This window comes from Sinocyclocheilus rhinocerous, unplaced genomic scaffold, assembly GCF_001515625.1.
Source record: "Sinocyclocheilus rhinocerous isolate Xijiao unplaced genomic scaffold, SAMN03320098_v1.1 scaffold468, whole genome shotgun sequence".
Taxonomy (NCBI): domain Eukaryota; kingdom Metazoa; phylum Chordata; class Actinopteri; order Cypriniformes; family Cyprinidae; genus Sinocyclocheilus; species Sinocyclocheilus rhinocerous.
Genome location: NW_015635305.1, coordinates 1,630,707 through 1,638,635, shown reverse-complemented (window position 1 = coordinate 1,638,635; position 7,929 = coordinate 1,630,707). Strand labels below are relative to the sequence as shown.

At 43.8% G+C, this 7,929-nt stretch overlaps 1 pseudogene; it reads right to left on the bottom strand.

The window, feature by feature from the left end:
- Window positions 1–6,010: 6,010 nt before the first annotated feature.
- On the bottom strand, window positions 6,011–7,702 carry LOC107746857 (uncharacterized; annotated as a pseudogene).
- Between the last annotated feature and the right edge of the window lie 227 nt (window positions 7,703–7,929).

Genomic DNA, 7,929 nt, shown 5'->3' with positions numbered 1-7,929 from the left:
ATGGGGGTAGGTGGGTGTTTTTGTTCAACAGTCCAAAAGTAGTTAAATAAAGAGCATCCATCCATATTACAACGTGCCTCATATGGCTCCGGGGGGTGAATAAAGGCCTCCTGTTACGAATCGATGCGTTTTTGTTAAAAAATTATCCATATTTATTTTCCATAATATAAATTATCCATGTTATCCATGCACTTTATTTAACTACTTTGGGACTGTTGAACAAAAACACCCACCTACTCCCATTCTAACGCTTGGAAGAGCCAGGACAATTTTTCAAATCCCTCTCCGATTGGATTCGTCTGAAAGAAGAAAGTCATATACACTTAGGATGCCTTTAGGGTGAGTAAAACATGGACTAATTTTCATTTTCGGGTGAACTGAGCCTTTAAATGCAAAATCCTGTTCGAACTGTCTTGAAAATATGAAAAATGTTCCTTTGGCAGATTTGAAGTCAGTATGAAATTCTTGCCAATGTTTTAAATGCTTGTAGAATTTATATTCAAAAATAAAATAAATATTACATAATTTATTTTCTGCAGAATGCTTAAATATAAATTTTATATCTTTCATTGCAGCATTTATGTTCACCGTGCTGTAGTTGCTCAAAATTGTGGTGTCTATGACCTCTGGTGGCTATCATGAGAACTTTTAAACCTCAAATACAACACCCATCAATAGCTTTAGGTTTGCCATTTCCATTGTTAATACCATTGAAAAGTGGGCAGTAAGTAGAATAGATATCATTGCATGTTAGATGACAGAATATGGGAAAAGTACTATTACTTTAGTATTAAATTACAGTATTATCTATATTACATTTCTCAACTTTTAAACGTCACACAAAAATTACTGCTGCAGCTTGTTTTAGTCAAGTGGCATTCCTGTCTAAGTGAGCATTTCTGGGCCATAGGATGATGGAATGGCATTTGGCCATTTGGATACTTCAAGTGTCTGATTGCAGAGAACATACACTGCCCAATGGCATCAGATGGCTTCATCTGTTTGTCCAGCAACAACAGTCTTTAGGTAGGCTGGCTTTTAGATTCAGTGATTTTTAGATTTTTCAGTAACTTTGGCTTTCACTTTATTTTTGTTTTCAGGTGTTCATTGTAACTTACATCACACAATAAACATCTCATGTAACCTTGGTTCCCTGAATAGGGAACAAGACGCTGCATCCCTTTCATAGAAGTGAACCTATAAAGGGAACAGAAGAATGTAACCATCACGGATCGCTTGCCAATACAACACTCCCACCTTGTGGGCTGTTACTTTATTGCCAATAGTAAACCTGCATTGACACTGAAGGCACAATCTCCATGTCATTACTTGTAATCTTCTGACTCTGGTCTGATTTATAAAGCATTAAACATTTCCGTCATGTTTATTTGCACTATTACATTGATGTATAATTCAGGTACCTTTGGGATACTCATTTCAAAGTAGGCCTACTATGATTTGGGACACACTAGTGATTGTGTGAATGGAGTCAGTCCCAGTAAACCACTGACACCCAGCGACCACACAGTGGAGCTTCATCCTCGTTCTGAGGAGACACCTGTTTTAATAGACCACATTTGCTGGAAATATTCCATTGGCAAGAAGTTTGGGGAAGGAGAATGCGACTCCATCTTTGAAGGGACCTGCTGTGAGGACCACCTTCAGGTGGCTGTAAAATTCACAGCAGAATTGGAGAACAAGTCGTACATCAGCCTTGTAAGTAGACTGCTCTCTCTGTCTCTAGACTGTCATCTCCTCTCAGTCACAGTTAGCAGTTTTTACCACTTTTAATGTAAATTAAAGAGTACAAACAGAGTACAAATATTTTAATAGACAAACCGACTGGGCTAAATCCTTTTTTGAGAAACCACTCCCATCTAACCTTTCTTCTAGCCTGACCATCCAGACCAGGCCCCAGCTGTCACCACTGGACTAGCAGGACCATCCCGACCAATACATCATGGTCTTAGAGCAGCCCTTGCCCTCCATGTTTGGCAACATTATGACGGGCTCTTCAGTGAGGGGATGACGTGTCATTTCATGCGGCAGGTGACTGATACTGATGCCATGTGCTGTTCCAGGGGCGTCTTCCATCAGGCCATCAAGTTGCAGAATCTCCTTGTCAACATAAACACACTGAAGGTCACATTGACTGATTTCGGATGTGGGGAAAAGCTCGTCCTACATCTCTTATAGTGGTATGTATTATCTTGCGAAAATGTAGTTTCAGACTTAAACTGTACACCACGCCCTAATTAGATGGGACACAGCGAGATATTAGAAATGCACAGCATTTTTAGAAGAAAAGCCAAACGTAATATTATTTTTGTTGACTAAAACTCATGGAATTTCAGTCAGACTAAAGTAAGAATACATAGTGGTAAAACAAAGTTTCATATGTGACAAACTCTTTCCTCCAGGGACAACAAGGTACTGCCCTGGTGAGTACATCGAGAAGGGCCAGTACCAGGGGAAGCAGGCAACAGTGTAGTCGCTGGTAGTACTGCTGTTTCGAATGATCACCAGCTTTTACCCAGACAGCAGCGACATCGATCTGATGGATGTCGATGTCTGGTTCCAGCCGGGCTTCTCAGATGGTGAGAATTTCATTACAACAAAGAAGGGCAATTGCAATTCCTAATCATGCAAAACAGAGAAAACAGTGGCTTTATAAAATATATTCTTATGGATAAAGCCGTAATCTTTCTCAGTTTTACATCTTAGAGAGCAGATGTAAAGTTAAAGGCTATATTCAGACATCTCTACATCTTTCTGCACAGAATGCTGCCATTTGATTTGCGGTTGCCTGAAGAGTGACCCAGAGCAAAGGCTTAATTCTCTTCCATGACTGGCTCAAGGTATTAAGTCTAAGACAAGCTAAAATGATTTTGAAGACATATTGTTGGTTTGATTTGATTATAAAGACATGAGCTTCAGGCCCCCTTGCAGCCTTGTGTCTTGTGGGCTAACGTGGATTGCCCCTCCATCCCTCCAGTCTTAGCGTCTTGTGGGGCTGGCAGGTAAAGGTTGCATCTGGTGCCTTGGCTTGAGGCAGAAGTTTTAGAGTCTTGCAGAACTACTTGCCTAGGGATGTGTATTGTAAATAGAGCTCCCTTTCTCAGCCGCCTTGGGTCCAGAGATCCTTTCAGTGCCGTTTTAGAAATCCCAGCCGCCAAAAAGGTTCCTGTCACTACGGCCCATTTCACAGCTTTACCCAGAGGTCCTTCACTTCAAAAGTTTCTCATCACAGGCAACCACGTCACAAAGATCATGTCAGTGCCGCTCCAGAAATCACTGTGAATGCTGCCCTAAAGATTCCTGATGCTGCTGTTCCAGAACCTCCTGAAGTCAGAGAGGTCAGAGTCACAGGCACCACAGATTTTAAATGGTTTGAATGGTTTAGCTTCTCAGTACTTGAACAAGCTCTAATTGCATTATAGTCCTTGACATCCACTGCGATCTCATAAATCTGGCAATTTAATAATACCTAGATAGAATATTCAAAATCAACTGTGGGCGGTAGTGCACAGTCCCTGTGGCAAGCTTCAGCCCCAGACAATGGCATGATGTATCCCAGTTATCAAGGTAAAGGAACTGGATGAATATTCTGAATAATAAATCTACAGTCTGACTTGTGTTGCAGCCTCGAATTAAACCACACCACACTGGTGGTTCATCTGGCCAGAGGACAACTGGCCCCCGACTGTTTCTGTCACAGATGGAGTTTGAGTTCCTTGCCTTTTGGATTGCTTAGTTGAGGACACTTAATATTTGGTGATATTATCGACTTGCCTGCACAGACACTATTGGATGCGAACTGAACTGAGCTGGATGATGACATCACTGTTTTCTCCAGAGCTGTTTTATAGATTAATTTAACTCATTCTAATACTGATGAACTTTACACAGTTATTAAACTGAGCTGAATCAACAATGAACTGACTTTAACTGAAAAATTGGATATTGTCCTCTTTTTAGAGCTGCTTTACAGCAGAGTTGAATTTTGTTTACACCACTGAAACATAATTTTCCTGTTTAACACTGTAAAGCTGCTTTGACAATCTGTATTGTATCCACCTTATTCCTACGCCCCATGACGCTTTGTGCAAATTATATGTGTAACTTCTATTAATGCAGAGTTCACACACTGCATGATTTTCAAAGTCGTCGGATCACCGTTGTTTTCACACTGCACAACTATCTGGGGTAGCATGCAGTTGCTGCTATGTTCACATTGGACAATGGATCGGCGACAGGAGGTTACACACTGCATGACTTTAGCGGGCCGCACACTAGACGATTTTCAAATCTTAACCAATTTTAAAACCATGGGAGACCACAGACATGAATGCAGTTTCAAATGATTTTTAGCCTTATAATCCTCTTAATGCACACAATGGACGATTCGACGAGACCACACACTTGATGATGGTAGGAAAGACTTCACAGTGACACGTGATCTCAGGGAGACTCGTGAGATCAAATGTGACTAGAGAAGAAATACATATGGAAGACAATCGACGTTGTCAGCTGGCTCTTCCGGCGTGTGTTCTGTTTCACAGTGAAAAACAGTATAAAAAAAAGTATAAAAAAAGAATATGGGTGAGTAATCTAACTCTGATTTCGTGGCATTTTTGTGGCTGCCAAGCTTCAGCTATAGAAGCACGCAACATCTGGTAGGTGACGCTTGCTTGCTCTCATTGGCTTTCACAGGTATCACGTCAGAGGCAGCCCGATCAAGAGTCATAAATATCAAACATGTTTTTCGTGCATACCGGCACTTCTGACATGTTGCCCAACACTGGTACTGAGTCAAAGCGTCAGTGTCTGGGTGATTAGAAATTACACTATAAAGCACACTACCCAGGAGGTCATTTGAAACCGGTAAACTTCTGGAAAGTTCAAGGATCCAGCAAGTGAATGCATTAGTAATAAGTAATAAGTTCAAAACAGCGCTAATGCAAAGAAAACACAGATGATTTCATCAGAGATGGCGAAGAGAATAGTGGCTCGCGTCCAGTAAATTATTATTTTCAGCGTGTATTTGGCTTAAAAGCACGAGTGTTTTATAATGAATGCTGGCTGAAGGTGGTTTAGATTATGCTGGTCAGTGGTTTAGTTATCCTGCATGGATCCGTACAGTAGCATGTACAGTCAGGTTAAGGCAGCAGGTTTAGTGGTATTTTGGCGTCTCCCTGTGGTCCTGTTTGATATCGCAGCTTAACTACTGCTGATTCATATAAAAAATGCTCTAAACAATTTTCTTTCTTTCTTTCGGCATTATATACATACATTGGGAATTATGAAAATTTATTTATTTATTAATGTATGTTGGGGGGGGGGTTGAGTACCGGCACTTCTTTTTTGCCACTTCAAGCACGGGTCAGAACTCATCATACAGCAGGATTCTGAATCGCCGACAGGTCCAGATATTTAGCATGCCAAATATTTCACAAGCGTCGGCGACGCATCATGATTCTCTCAGATCGCATCTTTGATAATTGTGTGAACGAGCACCGATTTGCCTCTGATTTCGCACATTTGTCCGCGATTTCGCAAAACCTGTCCACGAGGGAAAATCGGGGTTAAATCGTGCAGTATGAATGCGGCATAAGTTGTAAACAATCAGTGAAATGTTCGCTCTATGAATATGTAAAAATAAATAATACATAATAATATGTAAAAATAAAAAGTGTAAAAGAATAAACATACTTTCAACAGACCATGAATAACAATAGGTTACTGTCGTAACCCCGGTTCTCTGAAACATCGAGTGGAGAGATCCACCTATGGGAAGGGCATCCGTACCTGACCTCTGCAGAAGCATCCAATTGCACCAAGGCTGGCTAGACAGACAGAAGCGCGCAGCCAATGCCAGGTAGGGCCCCACCCCCTTACCTGAGAGCATATAAGGCCTGCACGCGACGCTATTCTCCAGTAAGTATATTCGCTTCTCGTGCGGCAAGCGGGGCAAAGCTGGTGGATCTCTCCACTCGATGTTTCAGAGAACCGGGGTTACGACAGTAACCTATTGTTCTCTTTCATCATCTCGTGTTCGAGATCCACCTATGGGAGAGACATGGACAGCTCCCCGATTGCCCAATACACTCACAGTGAGGTTCTGTAAGCCAGAGAAGGACGGTCACCCCAAAGGGGCGGTGCCTGACACGTCCCATAATCATGCACCTGACAATCCTGACACACACACACACATGACTGCTGTGCACAGGCAGGACATGAAACATGTATGAGGCCCACACATGTAAATAAATCCAGCAACACATATGAAACATCCAGGCAGGAAAATAAATGCATGCTTGGTGACACGAATGTGCGTGGCCCGACGGCCCACTCACCCTTCGTTCCTTTACTACAATGTGTAAATGGGAAGGAAGAGAGGAAGGTAACAAGGAGCTATGAAGACCCCACCCCTAAAACAGAATGTGCTACCGAAGTTTTGGTGACATCCAGTCGGTAGTAACGCACAAACGTATGGGGAGAGGCCCAGCTGGCAGCAGAGCAGATGTCCTGCAGTGACACTCCCCTGAACAAGGCCCAAGAGGCGGCTAAGCCCCTCGTGGAATGAGCTCTGATGTTCCCTGGGGGCTGCACACCCATCGATTCATATGCCAAAGCAATAGCTTCCACAAGCCAATGTGAGAGGCATTGCTTAGATATGGGACTCCCCGTGTGCAGGAGCGCCCATGAAATAAAGAGCTGATAGCTCTTCCAGAAAGCACTGGTCCTGGTCATATACGTCTGTAATGCATGAACCGGACACAGAGCATTCAGCCTCTGATCTTCAGTGGAAAAAAAAGGTGGAGGGTGAAAAGCGGACAGCTCCAACACCTCCGATGTAAATGCAGGGAAGCACTTAGGCAAAAAAGCCGGGTTCGGCTTAAGAAAAACCTTATCTCCACTAAGAGAGAATTTAGTGCACGAGGAATGAACCGAGAGTGCATGAAGCTCACTGACACGTTTAGCTGAAGCCAAGGCCAAGAGCAAAGCTGTCTTGAAGGACAGCAGCTTCAGGGAAATACTTCCCAGGGGCTCAAAAGGGGATTGAGACAGAGCCTCCAGCACCATGGAGAGGTCCCATTCAGGAACTCCTGATAACGGGCAAAGAACGACGGGCACCCTTCATAAATCTGCAGATTAGAGGATGCTGCCCGACCGTTGAGCCCTCAAAGCCCACATGACAAGCAGAAATAGCTGCCAGGTAGACCTTAATGGTGGAAAAAGACCTGCCTTTATCCATAAGGTCTTGTAAAAAACACAAAATATCAGGAACTGAGCACTGATATGATGTGAGACGACGCCCATCACACCACCCTTCAAACACCTGCCACTTACAGCCATATAAGGACCGAGTAGACACGGCCCTGGCATTCTGTATAGTAGCAACCACACACGGGGGAAGTCCTAGCACGTTTAAGTTTGTCCTCTCACGGGCCAGGCCCAGAGAGCCACCCTGTCCGGGTGTGGGTGATAAATCTCCCCGTTCGCTTGAGATAATAGATCTGTGCAGAGGGGGAGGCACCATGGCTGGGCATATAACAGAGGAATTATCTCTGCCAGCCACAGTGCTTTGGGCCACCTGGGTGCTATCAGAATGAGAGACAGGCCCTTCTCTCTCACCCTGGCCAGTGTTGGAGTTATCAGGCACAGGGGAGGAAAAGCATACAGCAGCACTTTGGGCCATGGGTGGGCCAGTGCGTCGACCCCGAGGGGTGCGTCCACGTCATTTAGCGAGAAGAACATAGGACAATGGCTGTTTTCGCGAGAGGCGAATAGATCTACGGTTGCCTGTCCGAATCTCATCCATATCAAGCCCACTATCTGAGGGTGAAGGCGCCAATCTCCGTAGAGTGGGTTCCCCCTCGATAGAAGGTCCGCGCCTCTGTTCAGAATGCCTGGAACATGAGTCGC